Source organism: Colletes latitarsis, chromosome 10 (genome assembly GCF_051014445.1).
Source record: "Colletes latitarsis isolate SP2378_abdomen chromosome 10, iyColLati1, whole genome shotgun sequence".
Classification (NCBI taxonomy): domain Eukaryota; kingdom Metazoa; phylum Arthropoda; class Insecta; order Hymenoptera; family Colletidae; genus Colletes; species Colletes latitarsis.
Genome location: NC_135143.1, coordinates 24,789,332 through 24,804,785, shown reverse-complemented (window position 1 = coordinate 24,804,785; position 15,454 = coordinate 24,789,332). Strand labels below are relative to the sequence as shown.

The window sequence follows — 15,454 nt, the reverse complement described above, 5'->3', positions numbered from 1 at the left end:
ATGATTAGAGGCCTCTCATGCTGATTCCTACTATGGCTATAATCATTAATATTTTTATACGTAATTTTTACAAGAAATAGTTCAAGAAATGTACTTTCGAAAACAATAAACATTTATCAGAAAGAGTTTCATAGTTACGCCCAAGAAATTCTTGAAAATTGGCTTTATTTCCAGCCGTCACAGTGGTTTCCCCGCCTTAATTCAACCACAGCTTTGCTAGGAAAGAAAGTCGTTCGAAGCGAGCGTTTCCTTTTCCGTTTTATTTTTACCAGTTTCACGCATCCTCAGACCTATCCCACGATCGTCATTTGATCGCAATTCAATAGCGAAAGCTGAGTCAGCGCGTATTTTGTCTTCTTTGCCAGTGGTTACGTCGTGGCAATATCAATTGGCCTCGAACAGGGTCACCGTTCAGGGCTATCCACGTCATGTCGCGTGAGGCTTTATCTCCCGTCTCTTCGTTTCGTGTTCCCATTACCTTAATGTTATATTTTAAAGACGGAGAGCACAGAACTGCGGGGAACACTCGACTCGCCGGAATACGATTTCCCTTTCCCGTTCCCGTTCTCACGCACCTGACAAGAGAACCACTCAATCTGTCCTCCTTCGAATTTAACCTACATTTTCAGAACGGTAGATCAAAGCTCTCGGTTCCTATGTGCGAATATTATTAAATTGATACATACGAAGCGTCGAATTTTCTATATTTTCGTATACTGAAAGGAGCAGTTTAAAAGTCTGTCAAGGTCATTGCTCCTATCGTAAATCATGTCAGTTGCAACCTTCGTTTTGCACCGTCACTCGACTCTGTGCTCGACGGAAACCGTGTTTTATCGTCTTTTAAAAATTGTCTTCGTTCTAAATATTTGTACAAATTAAATCCCATATCGTGGCATTTACGTTCCATTAATACCAGTCATACTTTTGTTCGTTTATTTAATCCTCCGTTAGTCTCCCGCGGCCTTACAACGTATTTTCGCGAAACAATTTTTGCACAATTTTTCTTGGTTACGGATACTTTCCTTCCTTTGTGGCTCGGAAAGGAAAAAATGGCTCGCTTTACTGGCTTCGTTCGACGTTTCGGGGGCAAGTGCCGCGCTGATCCACGAGCTTCTCTTACCAAAAAGCATGGAAACTTTCCGCACTCAGCTAAATCCATCGGGACAATATCTTCGTTCTTCCCGTAATGCAATATCGGGCATAAGCCTGCTCTAACCAATCAAACCTATGATACGTAGCAACTCGATCCCCAGTTACTAGCCACTGACAGATCGCGGGGACGCGTGATTTATGTCGCGGGTCCATTCAACCCCCGAATCGAAACATAAATTTACTTTTGGTTTCAGGTTTATTTTGCGTTATATTCGCGAGTTACCGACCGAATAAATATTATTTCACGCCGAGCAAGAGGCAATAAAATTTGTTTGAAATTTATACTTCGATATCCATTTGGCAACTGTGCGTATAAAACCTGTGTTTGACCATTATCATATACAGGGTGTTCGGCCACCCCTGGGAAAAATTTTAATGGGAGATTCTAGAGGCCAAAATAAGACGAAAATCAAGAATACCAATTCGTTAAAAAGTTATTAACAATTAAATTAAAAAATTTTTCAAATCGTTCTAAAAAAATTATTTCCGATTGCAAGGGTCGATTATAATCATTTTTTATGAATAAATATACCCCGGAAATCCTACCCAGTGTGGAGAAAAAAATTCGAGAAGGTGTGAAATTTTTCAACAAAATTAAAAAATTTTAAATCGTTCTAAAAAAATTATTTTTGATTGCAGGGACCAATTATAATACTTTTAAGTCAATAGACATACCCCCAAAATCCTACTCAGTTTCGAGAAAAAAATTCAAGTAGATGTTGAAATTTTTCGGTGAAATTAAAAAATTTCAAATCGTTTTGGAAAAAATATTTTCAGTTGCAGGGGTCAATTACAATCATTTTTGGTGAACAGACATACCCCCGAAATCTTATCCACTTTCGAAAAAAAAATTCAGTACTGACGGAACTTTAAACGTTAATAACTTCTTAACGAAGCCACCATCAACAAATTGGTATTTTTGATTTTCGTCTTATTTTGGCCTCTAGAATCTCCTATTAAAATTTTTCCCAGGAGTGGCCGAACACCCTGTATAGTATTTTATATTTTCTCGTTGCTCATAGAAACGTAATATCTGGGCTATTGATTTATTTTGCAACACCCTTCGTTGCGGCGTAATTTTATTTTCAAACTTTCTTTTTTGGTTGCTTAAGTAATTTCAAATTAACGTGTTCCTGAGATCGAGTGTTTATTCGCGACGATGAAAAATTTACAAAACTCTTCATCAAACGGCGGAGAATCTGGTTGAAGTTCGCACGGGTCAAGTTTCGTTTCATTAAATCAAGAAATTTGGTAGATATGAGCATCCGAACAATATTTATTTTCTCGAAATTTCCCTTCGGTAACTATATACACTCGTTTATTCTAAAATAGACAAAATTCGATATATCATTATAAAACTGGATGCACTATCGATTGTAGGGTCGCCAGTGACCCCAAGCCATTTTAAGAAAAGAACTTTAGTACGACTGGAAATCGTTAAAGTCCTCTACTTCTCCGCTCTCGTTCTCTGAGGGTCGGCTAATGCCATCGCTTCCGGAGAGTAATCGCATAATCCTCGAACATCTATCAGGTTTCGATGCCGTTGATCCCGTTCCTTGTCGTAATTCAGTTTGCTTGTCGGCTCATTAACGTCCAGCGTCGAAATAGACTCCGGGGAACCGTACATCGCCACGAAACGAAACGAGTTCACCCCCATAACTGGCCAACGATGCAACGACAACTTATCCGAGCGTCGTATCATCGCGTCCTGGGAAATCCAGGCGCCTACAAATCACGACGTCGTAAATCGTATTCACGATCGGACTTAAGTTCCGAGCGGATTTATCGTTCTCACAAATCACGGCCGCCGGCGTTATGGTTTAGGATATTAGAGGCGAGCAACCACGCCCAGCCATAGTCCTCCGTTTCCATGTGTCGCGAATAAACGCTCCGGGTCCGTCTCGTCCAGGGAAAAATCAGACCCTTTATTTACGAGCCGGGGTACATTCTAATCCGGCAATGGACCGTTTTGATCTCCCCGGGACTGCCCAAAGCGAAATTGTTAGCTCCCACAATGATCGTTAAGGATCAGACCACCGCGATCACGAAGCACGATCGAATCACCGAGAAACGGAAGTCGAATCTCTCGCTCTATCGAGGATACATGCGTGCAATTTTAATCGTGGATTCTATTTTTTTCTAAAGAGTATTCACTTCAATTATAAGTACAAAGCACAGAAAATATACTTTGCCTGGAAGTAAAAATTTGAAATCCTAACCCTCTCATATGCTGTAAACGAAAGTCAACTCTTTCAGTCCATCAGATATACGTGAAATTTTAACGGTAGATTCTATTTTTTTAAAGAGTTTTCATTTCAATTATAAGTACAAAGCACAGAAAATATACTTTGTCTGGAAGTAAAAATTTGAAATCCTAACCCTTTCATATGGTGTAAACGAAAGTCAACTCTTTCAGTCCATCAGATATACGTGAAATTTTAACGGTAGATTCTATTTTTTTTAAAGAGTTTTCATTTCAGTTATAAGTACAAAGCAAAGGAAATATAGTTTGACTTTATAAAGCGAGGATTGTTTACTTTGATAAACTTTGAATTGCTTCGAGTAGAAGTAAAAATGAGGCTCTTCGAAATCCTGACCTTTTCATAACCTCAGCCGGAGGTAGGTAACAATGGTGGTCATGTTATAAAAATGGCATCACGGCGTCACAGTATCGTTAAACTAAACGCATTATACTTAAGGGAGATTAGATCGGAAAAATGGGATGGAAATAAAAATAAAAAATAATGTCTTCCCACGCGTAACTGTAAACTATGCGAACACAACCTCGACGAAGAAAGTGAACAACAACGAACGCTGAGAGCGAGCGAAACAGGGCAAGAATAATTGAATTTCGACGTGCTTCCGTTTGGTGGTCTACAGCCAATGATCATTATCGCGCTTGGAACGAGCCTTCCTCTAATAAAAACTTAAATTTATGTACTTCCCGTAGCGCGTGTCCTAACAAACTTTCTTTTTAACGTTTTATTTGACATTTAAAAAATATTTACACGTCAAGGTATAGAGAGAGAGGGAGAACTCGTGAAGAATTTGATTTCGATCGTATTTATGTTATCGTTGCCTGCAACGAATCGAGCCCAAGTGCAGATAACAGGTTGTGGTCCAATCTATGGTTTGGCAAATGAAAGAATCGGCTTGGGCAACTCAGGAAATAGGTGACAGGGAGAATCGATTAGGGGAAGAGGCTCCAGGAACGAGAGCAGAGCCTCTCTCGGTTCCGTAGCTACTTTCATCGAATTCTGTCGCGCTCTGAACATCAGAGCTGCCTGATGGAGGTAATAAGAGGTGGAAGAGTTTCCCGCAACGGGACAAACGGCGAAAGGTTCGCCCGATCCTTTCGATTGCCGGGCCTTAAACTTCGCCAAATAACTGAAAACGTGTGGCAAAACTTTCATTCTAGACTAGAATTTCGAAACAACTCCCAGAGCTGAACAAATTTAACTTTATCAGGAAATGTTGCATTTAATTCCGAAAGGGGATGCTCCTTTCCCCGGTTCAAATTAAACATTTTTAAAACACGTAATTAAAAGTACATTTTAAAATTTGAAAAACTCATAAAGTTACGAGTATAAAAACGCAAATTGGGGCATCTCCTACCGAGTTGTTGACAACTTTATACGTTATACACCCCCAGAGTGGCTTTCAGGGGTTGAGTAAGTTTGATCTAAAAAAAAAGTATTCGGGGAAACAAACTACGCATATTCCGCTGGCCAATCACAACGAACACTCTTAACTTGTCTTTTGGTTGAGTAACCACCTCATCGAAGACACGCGACAACTGTTTGGACATGAAGAATCGAATTTGTAAATTGGACGGAAGAAACAGTCCCTCTAGTAACACATTATATACAGTCCACTCGTTGTTGAGTAAAGCTTTCCACGAAATCACGATCATTCCATCATATTTCATTTCAATCCCGGCCACGCATACTCGAGCTCGAACAAAAAATGTAATTGCACTTTGCAACGCGTAGTAAAACACCAATATAATAGAGTGCAAATTTTGCAGCATTGTTTTCTAACTTCGCACTGAATGGCGTTACAGCGAGTCTCAGCTGCTAGATACGCTCAGCATAATAGCAATATTTTGTTAACCATTCCCGAGTTATGTAAAATTAAACTTACGCAAAGAGTTTCGAAGCGTGTCTCTTACGAAAGAGACTCCATTATCTAGATAGACATCATCGTTTGCAATCCTACGTAACTATAAAAATAAATCATTTTCTGGAAAAGTATTGGTTTAATTTTCCTCTTCGCTCTCGACTTCCGTTCGGACAGTCAACCCATATTGCGATTTCTAAGGAACGAAAGGATAACAAAATTTCAAGCGGTCGATAGCGAAACGGAGTTGTTTCGATGCTACACGCGACGCTCATTGGCCCCCATCGTTGACCAGTTTATTTCACTTTACCATGGTCGGTTTCTTGCCTGCGGTTCGCGGTGGTTCCGTGCTGTCCCACTGCCTAATTGCACCAGGTTTCATCGATCACCGGAAGAGTCTCGCCGGTCGATCCCGCGGGCGAACGGGAATTTAGAAAACGGCCCTTCCGTTTCCGTTTCGCCTGGGCGTCTAACGAGCCGTTTCCGTAATCGTTCCCCTATTCGTTTCTTCCGTCCACCGCTCCACCGGAAGCTCGACGCTTTTTGAGACGTCGATCGCAGCACCATAAATCACCCCGCTTCCGCGGCTTCTGTTTTGTTCTTGCCGTTCGTTGTTCTGCTTCCGTTTTTATCTGCTCGTTCTTTTTGCGGGTTGCTCCGTTGTTCCAACCATCCTTTCAAAGATTTATTCCACTCCCGTTCCTTTGCTCCCTTCGGTCGTTTTCTCGCCTAAGTGACACGGTCCAAAAAATTATCAGCTCGCAAACTCTCGTGTATATACTTCATACAATTTACCAAAATAGAAACAAACCAGAACATTATAATATTTAACGTAAAATTGTTCAAACAATTCCAGTCGAGCGTCTTTCTACTAAGAAATCATCTTTCGATCGCGTTTGGCGTCGTCAGTTCTCGCAGCAAATGTAAATGAAAATACTTTGCCCGGTTGAAAATACGATTTATTGGTCTATAATCGGCTTTGGAAACTCTTTGGCAGCTAATACGCGGCTCTAGTCGTTCGTGGATAACAGGTTTTCACACATTGAAAATCGAGTTTCACGCAAATTGCACTTCAGCCCGTGGTTCCCGATCTCGTCAGGATCGACGACCGAGTACTAATCAGGAACCAATCAGCGCAAGCATAGCCCGCATGTTAGTTTGCGTTGAACTTCGCCCGAATGTCTCGTCTAATCAGAAATGACACGCTGTCAGAGAAGACGGACAGCCAGCTAGCAATATCGATGATCCTCCGTTTCTCGACGAGCTGGATATACGCTTCAATCTCGTCAATCTTGAACCGATACAAATTCCACGTCCCTCCAGGATAAAGTAGTATGCACGACAGCTGCATCCACGTATATTTTTCCGGGGGAACCCTAATCGTTCTATCCGCGCGAAATATTATTCTCGCGCATCCGCAGAGATTTACTCTGTCCAGTTAAAAAATCGAACTGTTTCACATTTTCCGAACCTGTACACGGTTTAAATTTTATTTAAATATCGGGCGAAGTTGACAGAGTTATATGACGAGGAGACGGAGCGTCGCTGGAGGGAGCTCCTTTATCTTCTGACCCTTGAGGCTTGCGTGCTTATCAGGTCGTTGGGTAGAATAAGGAATGAGATGACTATAAATCTTCCTCGTGTGGTTTATTGCCGAAAGCACATCAGAGATGGACAAAATTCTTATCTAATAATTCCCTTCGTTCTCGTAACAGTTGTCCCAAAATAATTTGTTTCGCGCGAAAAGATTAGCCTCCCTGGACCGTTTAATTTTAAACGAAAAAGGGAAGTTATCATCGTTGGCTTCCCGAGAAAAGCAGCTTGAGGTACTTTATACAGTTATGTGTATAGCTCAACAAGTGCAATAAAATCCCCGAAGTGGTGACTCGAGGAGGAATGAGTGGTAGGGATGAAACCACGCAGCAAGGCAATCGCTTAGGTCAATGTTTTTCAAACTGCTGTTTGCAAATGAAGTAAATATTGATTTTGCTATTGGCAAAAGCAGAATTTTATCAAAAGTTACAATATATTTTTTTAAGGCTCGCAAAACTTGCAAATTAACACTGAAAATCAATTTTTACGTGGTCAGTTTGTCGAATGTTTTCGTATGTTACATCCAGCCTCGCGGGACAGTTACGTTCGTATAAATTGAATGAAAACTCGAATAACCACGAAACGTCAATCATTGTCGCCGTTGGTATCGAAATTTTGAAACACGCGCGACGTTCTCCGATCAAATATTGAACGTAATTACTTGGTAATTATAAAGTTGGACATCAATGAACATCGATAATGAGCCAGAAAAATTTGTACGTGTGATGGACTCTTAGTTCGATCCACAAATATTATTTACAATATGGAAATCTATGTGTCGTCGAAAATTTTATTGGAATTTTTTTCCTTTGAACCGCGTTCCACTTCTCGCGTAACAGGTTATACAAACACGTAAACGCGAACCGATTTGCAAAATGACTAAAAACAACTGACAATGTTTGCCATTTGCATGTAAATAGAGAGAGGATTCAGCCACGCGACGAGCGGACGTAACTTGTTCACATAGTTGCTAATAAAAACTGAAACAAAATTACTCTCGTAATTTTATCGTCGAGCCTCGTAACACATTTAATGCGATATAAAATATCAAGCACGCGATGAAAGGGCTCGGTGCTTTGCAAACAACAATTTACAAGTTAAAACGGACTCGTGTTTATAGCCAATAATCATTTACTCAGCCATAAGATAAGCACCGTTTGAACTACTCACACTCGAAACTAATCCTACGTTTATTTCTTTCTCTTGTACAAGTGACCGTTAAACGAATCATTACAATTATTACTGCTATTCCATGCTTGTATTATGTTGCTAAATATTTACGATTTCGAAGCGTTTAGTATGGCGTATCGGTGCAACATTTCGTTTCAGACTCGACGGTAGAATTGCCAATAATCGATCATCGTTTATGTTGAATATTGTTTTGCAAGTACAGTTATATTGTTACGGAAACAAAGGTTCTCTTTTCGGGAGGATCGACGAGAAATTATGTTCACCGTGTATTTACTTAACGAGAGAACACGTTGATTTTGATAGAACTACGCAGGTTCGTGGAGGAGCCAAAAGTTGAGACGCGTGTTTGTGTTTTAGTCGCGGTAACTCAGCTTTAAGAGAGTGAAAGCAAACACCAAATCTTCGCTGCTCTGACGTTATATTTGAAACTATTGGAAATTCGGGAGGGTATTATTGACTTTACACTTCGCCATTTCCATCGGTGTATACCGTGATAGCAACAGAATCGGAAAAAAGAAATCACGTTTTTAATACCGAGAGGAGCCTAAATTTGATTCAAAACCGATCAGAAATAATAAACTATATTTTTCAGTAGTAAGTATACTACACTATTCGTCTGACTCCTTATGTTTCGTACTACTTGTCGGGATAAATTTTGTTCGTACTACTTATCCGACTCGTGACTGATTTTACTACTTACATCCGACTACAAACGACTGCGTTTCTATTCTACTTTCTCTAGACAGATCATCTATTGTGGGACAAACGGAGACAATGAAACCATCAACATCGATGATATAAATGATCTATGAATCACTCGATGACAAAGATCGAATGGGTCGATAGTGTCCCACCTTCAGCGACGTTTTGATAACGCATACGAACGGATTAACGGAGATACACAATACTCGACGACAATATGGAGGACAACGTGGAGGAAAGTGTGGTCCGTGTCGATATCCAGTTCCGCGCGAAAGAACGAACAGACAGACAGGCAAAGCGGTCGCGTGGCGTACGGGGTAGTCGAGAAAAACTGGTCGGCCGAGATTGGTCTCTCGCGAGACAATTTCACGCGTCGACGATGAAAAATGAAAAGGCGATGATTAAACTCGGCGACCAGCGAAGAATCGCTCGAGTTCCCCGGTCCAGTGTCAGTCTACTCGACCTTTGGACTTCCGGTACTCCGTGCCAATAGTCTGTGGAAGACGTAATATTTGTTACGTTGGCCGGCTGCCAGGAAACTTTGCGTCACGGCTCGGTCGTGGGACGCGGTAAAAATTGTCGTTTCGCGCTGTAAATTTTTTGTTACTGTCGTTACGCTACTTGGAAATTAATTACGATCCCCGTGGAGCTATGTAAACGAGACAATTTGCTATTACGTGGATCGTTTCATCGCGTAACAGTTTCTGCTCTCGGTAATTAGCGTCCCTTTTTTTAATCGATCGAATTATTGTTACTGATGTTATTCGGAGACAGCATTCTTCGACGGAAAAACTCTTACGATGTTTAATTACCGAGATCGTAGAGAAGAACGATGTATTTGGTTCTCATTTTACTTTAGACAATATTACAATTTTAATCGATCGTTTTTCATTTCTCTAAGAGTTTCTTGGAATCTGAGCTGTTCCGAACTAATGTAGCGAAAACTTTTGCAACGTTGCAAGTTTGGGAGAGCTTTCGACCTCGGCAAATATTTGCACAATAGGTTTCTTCGTAGTCGACGAGTATGCGGCCGAGATGACTGATCCATGTGGGATCAGCCGACTTATCGGATACGAAACGAGCGTTGTATCGCTGTGATTAGCGATTTCGGGAGAAACTCATCGCTGTGCATCGATGTGTGTCAATAGATAATCAGGCCCGTATGAAATGGGTCGCTAACCACGAGCCAAATGTAATGCGAGGTTCTACGGAGCTCGATTATCCCGCTTAGTTATCACTTTCAAATTATTGCATAACACAATGCAAACCGATACAATTACGCAATCGTCCCGTACGAACCTTGAGTGGGCAAAGCAAATTGATCGGAAATTTACTATGACGAATCGATCCTATACGTTATTTTGCATTCGTTATTCAATGCAAAGGTGAAACACTGCTATAGTTATTAACATAAAAGGTAGTTTCGTTGACAAGATGTTTATCTTCCAGGATTAGATATTGAAGCGAGGTGGTAAATGAAGCAGTAGAATATTCGTCTCGTGTTTCATTATGGACTCGAGCCATGATCTCGTACAATGTTTCCCAAAGGAACTACGCTGTTACAGATGCTAACACTTCCACGAGAACTCCAGTTGTTCGTTGTTGTTCGGGGACGGTTTGGTATTGTAAGGCTTTAATATAACTAGGTGCTACATAGTGGTTAAAACATCTTAGGTGTCACGCATTTATGTAGCGTTGTCCACATATTCTAAACGAAGTAAATATAAACGCGACAAGTAGTAGCGAAATTAGATTTTAGTTTTTTAATATATTTGTGGAACTTCGAAAGAAATTATTTTCTATAATATGCTGAGAATGGAAATTGGTCTGATTTGTTTGAAATTAATTCAACAGGTCTTCGACGATTCAACTTCTATAGAGTTTCGTTCAAATCGAGAATTGGAGTCGATGTAACTACCACGTAACGATTTTCAGCGAATGCACCGAATGACGATCACGGTTTTTCGAACCGTCAGTTTGTTCCTTATCATTGGGCGTACGAGGATAACCTGTGTGTTTCTCATTCAGGAATAACTCGACCTCCGGGGATTGCAATTTAAACGGAATCCAATTCCAATCTCGGACACTTGCATCTCTGAAAGCAACGTACGGTGCGTTCTCTGTAATTACGATCACAAAAGCCGAATGTTCACTTTCGAACCTCAACGACAGCCATTCGTTTATTTACCAGTAGCCCAGAGAAATCCTATTTCAACGAAAGGGGCTTTAGTTCCGCGAAGGTGGCGATTCTCATTTATAGATCGCGCAAGCCCGCGAAATACTATTTTCAATGGAAAGCTCGTTGACCGGAGTAGAAATTTCCATTACAGCCCCATCGATCCAATAGTGTTTTCGAGTTACGAATGTACGCGTACGCTGAAAACCGATGGTAGACCCAGTGCTTGAAAAGGGGTGCGGGGTAGGACCAGGGATGAACGTTACAAGTAGGTTAAACGGAAGTTGATGGAAAAACGAATCACGACGCGAATGAGGGACACCGTGCACTGAGTGTTTCGAGAAAGTTCATCGAAATTTTTATTGCTTATTTCAATTACTCTTTTCGGTAGTTTTTTTTTTAACTAGAGTTTCCTCGCTGCTTGCAGAAGGTAGATTTTTTTTTTATTTTTCTACATAATCTGCTTTTAGCTCTATACACTTTCCCAAGGGTTTCTCCAACTTTTTTAAGCCATCTAAAAAGTAAGATTTCGAAAGGTCCTCGAAATAGGCATCTGTTTGGGCGGTGACCTCGTTCGACGTTTTTTAAGTTTGGAAATAAAAAGAGTCACTGGGGGCCAAATCCGGTGAATACAGTGGCTGTTGTAATAATTCGAACTTTAATTTCATGATTTTGGCCATTGAAACTGCATTGTTTTGATGCAAGAGGAAGTTTCTTCCTTCAATCGACAATAAAAATGGAACCATGTGGTGGATATAATTGAGACTTTGACAGCTGTCTAGTGAGTCATGATGCTTATTAAAAAAAAAGCAATTTTCGATGCTACGAGCGCCAGCACTTGGATTTTCTAAGGACTTATCGAACAACCCTCGTATCCACGATGAAAAGTTCTCCTTCGTGAGTAACACCGAGCTAATGGCTGCGAATTTCGAATTGTTTCTTAAGACACAAGAGAAAACTACACTGCCTAAAAATTGATTTAAATTCATGGCTAATAGAATTTACATCTAAATAATCCCTGTCATAATTAGTTCCACCTTCGCTGTAGCGTTCCTACGGGTTTATAAAATTATTACCTTCTTCTTTATTTATTTCTCAAAGCTGATTGAAAGATATCTATGACTTATATACTTTGCTGTTTCACGAGCAACCCGACCTTCGATGGAAAGTTACTTTCCATATTACGCGAGGAGAATCATAATCTGCTTATCGTAGTCTTATCGAAACAAAGAGTAAGCGTAACAACAGAGCCCCGTTTCTAATTGTTCTTCACGTTTTCACCGAAAACTTTTAAAGCCTTTCGTTCTGGCTTCCTGAACTTTAAGTCATTGATCAACGGTAAAACCACGTAAAACACTGTTTGAAATATCCTCGGTGAAGAGTCCTGTTAATCATCATATGGTTGTCGACTTGTTAACAGTTTTATAACTGCACAGTTTCACCGTGTTTGTAGGGATTTTGGATTTTGGATTTTTGCCGTGGCTCACGGCTCGCGCGTAACAGCGTCAATAAACAATCCATTTACACTGTGTCGATCGACAGCGACGGTCATTGTTGACTTTTATTCAAACATTTGTAACGTGCAACCACTATAACAGAAATCACGTAGACAACCATAATTGACACCGACGTTCTGAGGCACAGAACGCGTTCGTGCGATAATAAAAGGTAACGGATACCATTGAAGATTAACAAATTTACAAATTCATGGGAAATTTTCATAACTTTCATAAGTCCAATAGAAAGCAAAAATTTAATAAAATTCTTGTATTTATTTATCGTAGCGTTGGAATGAAATTTCTATATCTGCACAGATTGGCTCAGATCGGTACCAGTTTTCGCGATACTTGCTACGCACCGCAATTAAGCCGCCTAATCACTCTGTGGTCTCGATATCCCACGCGTTATAATCGTCGTTCGACCCACGGTTCTCACTTTGTTTACCACCTAACAATTAAACCGTTTACTCTAAAGAACACCTTACCTGGCGTCAACTTGACAGTGGCTGTCGATCATAAGTTGATGATAACTCAAACTCGTGTGTTTGTTTTTCCTATTGTGCTCGTAACTTTAATCGTACATCTGTTTTGTTTCAACGTTCTGACGGATATCACCGCGTGCTTCGTCGGTTTCCCTAGCGTCGAGGTCCAGGAATCCCCTTTATTATGAGACATCGTGACTAGAGTTGCGGGCAGAGTTCCTCTTTGAACATGTTTCTGCCGCTACCCGTCGTGTTCGTCATCGTTCCACGTTGCGCGTTGCGTGAAATTTACAATGTATCTACTCGCGAACAACCGAACGAAAACTATAACCCGTTTGTAAGGGTTGAAAAGAATTAAAACGATATTAAAGTTTCGTGTATCGCAAAATGAAAACTTAGAGGAGAATTAAAAGAATAAATTAAAAGCAATGGTAAAAGTCCCGCGATTTTCTCGTAAAAACGACCAGGTCTACCGGAGAAACAATGGCGATCCTACATTGTTACTCCGTCTGCGATAAAACATGAAACTTGTTGAAAAAACGGATCGAAGACCGCCGCGTAAAATTAATTTTACTCCGTCTACGTGGCTCTGCAAGTGAATGCGCGCTGGTGTTAACAGCCATGGGGATAAAATTTAATTTAGTAGGTTCCCGCGTCCCCGCGATAACATGATACCTTCTCAGCCAGTGAATTAAGACTGCCTTGTTTCCTCTACGCCACGGCTTATCGCGTTTCATCGACGGAAGCGAAAGAAGGACCGACATTTTTCAACCCGAAGAAGATAAACGTCGCGCGAATAATTTTTGTTTGACACCACTAGCTACGGTATTAAAATTCTAATAAATGGTTAGCACTTTTGCATCGATATGTGCATTAAAAAATATATGATACTATTTTTTAAATATGGTAAACTAGCATCAGATTGTTTTATCTAAAATATTTCCTCCTAAGAATAACTTCCTGAGAACTTTGAGTTAGGTCAGCTTTCTCCGTAGAATGGTCCAGCCATAATGCTTTGAATGGTAATCGACGCATTGCAAGCCCATTAGTCCACACGCAGCGACAAAGGGAACTTTAATTTATGGATCGACTCCATTGAAAACTGAAGGACTCTCGTGCAACGCCTGCTGAGCCGGCACACAGGACGAAAGCATCAAACTCGTAGACGTTGCACAAATTCGGAAAACGCCCTAAACTTTGTCCCTGATAAATTTCTGCCCCCCACCTACGAGCTGAATTTCTTAGAAAGCATCGAGGAGAAACGCCGCTTGGAAGATGAATTCGTTTCGAAAAGTTTGAGCAAGCCCAGCTTAGAAGCACGTTATCAACGTTGAATTGTTTCAGTCTATCCGTCGTTTAGCTCTGGATTTCATCTTGAACTCATTTTACATATAATATTCAAAAGGAATATTTTCAAAAAAATTATCAAAGTTTAAATATTCTCTTTGATATTTTCGTCGAGCATTCCACGAACACAAAAGTCGGATTTTGCCAGCATTTGTGCACTGACAATGAACGCATTTCAATTGTTCGAATTCCCTACGAATGGAGCTTAAAATATTTAAAAAAAACTTCGAAATTATTCTAGTTGCAAAATTTATTCAACATTTTGCAACGCATATTCGATATCTCTTTGTACGCACGCGGAAATTCAAAGGATGAAGAGATTAATTTGTTCAGTTCGGCATCAGCAAACATTAATTTCACATTTTGATGTGCGATACTCACGCACAGAATGTATTGTCTGTATCTGCTGGTACACACTCGTCGGGACACGAATTTATAGAATCAATTTTCGTCGACGGATTCAGTTCTCCGATGAGTGACTAGGTTTCGTTCGAATTATTTAAAATCAAAAGCTGTATGCTCTGTTTCCTTAGAAGACCGCGAACGTGTCCAACGTTTTAGCGTTCAGATTATCGTTCCAAAAAGTGTCCGAGTTTCTCTGCGTAAGGACTTTAATCCCTCGAAATGGCAGCCCGCGCTATGGTTGAAACGATAAATAATCACCCGTATCCCTCCAAGTGACGAGAATTAATGCAGTTAGATTTAACTCTCTCGGTCCAAGAATTCTCGGGCGTTCGCAAACTGAATCCCTCCCCCCTCCATCCAGAGTAATGTCATTTTCGCCCTGGCACAAAAGAAAACAAAATTACCGCCCCGCTACGAAATTAGCATACAAGCGAACAAAGACTTCCGGGAGGGGGGGATTAGCGACGAACTTTTCGGCGCGATTTCATTCGTCGTTGCGTGCCGCATACTAAAACCGACGCCCCCGCGGAACCGTGATTGCCATTTTGCTTGGCGAGCCATCGAAAGGTTAATCCTTCACCGGCTGTCGCGGGAATATTATTTACCGCCAAGGACGAACGGTAATGCTCGCCTTTTGTACGAATGCATGTTCAGCGAGTCATTTATCAACGACGGGCGCGGGCCCATCGGAACAAGCCGCTGCAATTTTGGCCTGAGCTGAACGTCATATTGCGTGAAACCGCGCTCTGATCTCTCCGACGACATCAATTCCCTTTGATCCAGTTACA

The 15,454-nt window shown here is 40.8% G+C and overlaps 1 protein-coding gene across 2 annotated transcripts in view; it reads right to left on the bottom strand.

Moving 5' to 3' along the window:
- Window positions 1-15,454, bottom strand: part of LOC143346682 (metabotropic glycine receptor) — a 144,565-nt gene that overhangs the window by 70,312 nt on the left and 58,799 nt on the right. The gene's annotated exons all lie outside the window — the stretch shown is intronic.